The following is a 4,038-nucleotide window of genomic DNA, read 5'->3' as shown; positions in this document are numbered from 1 at the left end:
CTTTACCAAAATGTTAGGTCAAAAATAATCTCCTAAGTTTCAGTCAAGATGGTAGAATAGGTAAACGTTGTGCTAGCCTCCTCTCACAACTACATCAAAATTTCAACTAACCTACAGAACAAAACATCAATGAGAATTGCCTAATGTCTAGCTGAACAAAATTTTTATAAATAAGACTAAACAGAAGAAGCCACATCGAGACAGGTAGAGGGGCAGAGATGTGAAACAGGTTGGCCTCACACCACCTGCACTGGTTGAGAATTGGGGGTTATCTCAGATTCAGAGGTAACACTGGAGAAGTGAGAAGACCAAGCCCCACACCAGGTGCTCTGGCCTGAGGCACCAGTGTTGGGAAGAGAAGCCCCCACAAATTCTTTTTTTTTTTTTTAACACCTACAGCACCTGGTATTCCTAGGTGGTCTCCCATCCAAGTACTAACCAGGTTTGACCCTGCTTAGCTTCTGAGATCAGACAAGATCGGGCACATTCAGGGTGGCATAGCTGTAGACACCTACACATTCTTTCTGTGAAAACTAGTAGAGTTTTTTGACTGAGTAAGATGAAGGGCTGAAGGAGTCCCAGGAGCTCCTCTTAAAAGGCCCATACATGGACTTACTCACTGACAAACTAGCTTGCTCTGAGCTCCAGTGCTGAGGTAGCAGCTTGAAAGAAGCCAAAGACATACAAGGAGACACTGAGTTGTCTAGCTTTAGGGTGAGGGCTAGAGGGGCAGCTTTCTCCCAGACAGAATTTCTAGCAGAGAGCATTGTTCCTTTGCTGAGCCCTCCTCCAACCCAACCTGCAGACTCTGGCAGATACCATATCTAATTTTCCATCAACCTGGCTAAAACCATTGGTTCTGCCCTGGTGATTACCTGAGACTCTGCCTCAACCAACTTGTGATCCCACCCAAGGTGTATCCAGTGGCTTTTCAATAGAAATAACCTGTATTGGCTCATTCTGAAGACTTTCCTAAAATTTCTCATAGGTTCACAAAATCCAAAGAAGTCTTATCTGGCCTAGGCATGCCCTGTACCTCTTACTGAGAATCCCCAAGCCTGACATTAGTGGCAGCCAGCATCAGTTTGCAGCTTAGCCTCTCCCAAGTACCTCCAAGCCCAATATGGATGGAAAAATCTGTGGATTGCTTTGTGGCTCATGCCAGTTGGCTCGGGGCAGAGTATAGGCTGCAGATAAACTTAGCCTGTGTTGGAGGCCCCAGGGGCCAAACACCTAATAGCCAACTTCAGATCAAGCCAGATCACCACCCAGCAGCCTCTGAGAACAACACACCTAAACAGCACCAGAGCCTTGCTAGCATAAATCCTACTCCATAGGGTCAGCCCCTGCACTACAGCTCCTCCACTGTAGTCACTGGCCAGCTATCCAGTCCTCACAATCAATCAGCCTGAGAGTCAATCCCTCCCATTAACATGCAAACAGCAAACAAAGTTCAACTACAACAGGAAGGCATACTCAACCCATACAAGGAACATACCTGGAACACTCAGCTCAGGTGACCAGGGAGACTGTACAACTGGGTCACACATGCCACTTACTATATAAAGCAACTCTACTAAGACCAGGAGACTTGGCTGACCTACCTAATACATGAAAAGAAACGCAGAGAGAAATCCAAAATGAGAAGACAAAAAAAAAAAAAAAAAAACTAAGCAAAATGGAGACAAGAGATCCACTAGATGCAGTGTTAAAAATACTGGTTATATAGATGCTTAATGAACTTAGGGGAAGAATAGATGAACTCAGTGAAAACTTCAACAAAGAGGTAGGAAACATAAAAAGAGAGATGGAAAACATAAAAAGAACCCATCAGAAATGAATAATGCAATAATTGAAATGAAGAATACATTAGAGGGAATCAACAGCAGATTAGAAGCCAAAGATAAAATCAGTGATTTAGAAGATTAGACAGCAGAAAAGACCCAATCAGAATAGCAACAACAACAACAAAAAGAATCCAAAAAATAAGGATAGTTTAAGTGGTCTCTGGGGCAACATCAAGCATACCAACATTCATATCATAGGTGTACCAGAAGGAGAAGAGAAAGAGAAAGGAATTGAAAACCTATTTGAAAAACAATGATGAAAAACTTCCCTACCCTGCCAAGGAAATATACGTACAAGCCCAGGAAGCCCAGAGAGTCTCAAAAAAGTTGAACTCGAAGAGGCCCACACCAAGACACATCATAATAAATGTCAAAGGTTACAGGCAAAGAGAGAATCTTAAAAGCAGAAAGAGAAAAGCAGTGCTCCCATAAGACTGTCAGCTGATTTCTCAAAAGAAACTTTGCAGGCCAGAAAGAGTTGGCACATGATATTCAAATTGATGAAAAGCAAGGACCTATGACCATGTTTATTCAACCCAGCAAAGCTATCATTTAGAATTGAAGGACAGATAAAGAGCTCCTCAGACAAAAAAAAAAAAAAAAAAGGCTAAAGTGTTCATCAGCACCAAACCAGTATTACAATAAATATTAAAGGGACTTCTTTAAAGCAGAAGAAAAAAAAGATAAAAAAAATATATAAATAATATAATGGCAATAACTACATATCTAGTAACAATTAGTTTAAATGTAAATGGATTAAATGCTCTAATCAAAAGATGTAGGGTGGTTGAATAAGACAACAAGGCTGCCTAGAAGTGACTTATTTCAGATCAAAAGACACATACAGACTGAAAGTAAAGGGATGGAAAAAGATATTTTGTGAAAATTGACACAAACTAACAAAAAGCTGGGATAGCAATACTTATACCAGTCAAAATAGACTTCAAACAAAGGTATAACAAGAGACAAGAAAGATTTAGTTATACCACTTCTATGTATTTACTCAAAGAAAGCTAAAATACTACTTTGATAGCACATGTTCATCCATATGTTCATTGCAGCATTGATTACAATAGCCAAAATATGGAGGCAGCTTGGGTGTCCATCATTGGAGGAATGGATAAAGAAGTGGTACATATATACAGTGGGATAGTACTCAGCCATAAAAAAATAAATAAATAAAAAATAAAAAATAAAAAAAGAATAAAATCTTGCCATCTGCAACAAGATTGATGGCCATAGAGGGTACTATGCTGAGTGGAATAAGTCAGATGGAGAAAGACAAATGTCATATGATTTCACTTATATGTGGAATGTAGGGAACAGAATAGACAAACAACAGAAACAAACTCAGAGATACAGAGAGCATTTTGATGGTTGTCAGATTGGGTTCTGAGAAATGGTGAAAGGGGCAATGGATTAAGAGGTACAGATAGGTAGTTACACAATAATCATGGGGATGTAAACTTCAGCATAGGAATGCAGTCAATAATTTTATAACAATTATATATGTTGTTTGATGGTGTAAGACTTATCAAAGGGATTACTTTGTAAATTATATAAATGTTTAACCACTATGATGTACACCTGAAACTAATATGATATTGAATGTCAACTGTGATTAACAAATAAAAACTAAAAAAAATTTTAAATAACTTTATTTTTTGCATCATTATATGTTCGTCTAAGTATTAGTAAGGTTAAATTTTTAAAATATATTTGCTGAACATTTGTATTTCTATTTCATGAATTGCCTATATAATAAATTTTTCTGTTGAGATGTTTTATATTACTTACTGCTTTATGAAATTGTTTATATATTTATGCCGTTAATCTTATATCCTAGATGTTGCAATTAATATTTCCAAGTTCATGATTTTATTTTATATTTGCTCATTTGTGTTTTTTAACTGAAGATTTAAATTATAATGCAGTCAAATAATTTTTTATTTATTAATTCTGAATTTTGTCTCTTTCTTAAAATAACTTCCCTACTTCCAAATTATAAGCATATTATCTAGTATTTTTTCTTGTATTTATTCATTTTAATGTTTGTTTTTAATCTTTAATTCATATGGGATTTTTTAAATGTAAGGAATAAGGTATATATTAACTTTCAAGTTTTTGAATGACTTGTCAGTTTTCCCAATAATTAAATAACTCCTTTGTTCATTCATCTGAAATACTACCT

The 4,038-nt window shown here is 36.8% G+C and overlaps 1 pseudogene; it reads right to left on the bottom strand.

Moving 5' to 3' along the window:
• Nucleotides 1-390: 390 nt before the first annotated feature.
• LOC111746338 lies at nt 391-509 on the bottom strand (annotated as a pseudogene).
• Between the last annotated feature and the right edge of the window lie 3,529 nt (nt 510-4,038).

The sequence above is a fragment of the Pteropus vampyrus genome, unplaced genomic scaffold, assembly GCF_000151845.1.
Source record: "Pteropus vampyrus isolate Shadow unplaced genomic scaffold, Pvam_2.0 Scaffold184, whole genome shotgun sequence".
Classification (NCBI taxonomy): domain Eukaryota; kingdom Metazoa; phylum Chordata; class Mammalia; order Chiroptera; family Pteropodidae; genus Pteropus; species Pteropus vampyrus.
The sequence above is the reverse complement of the archived record's forward strand: the minus strand, read 5'-3'. Positions and strand labels throughout refer to the sequence as shown.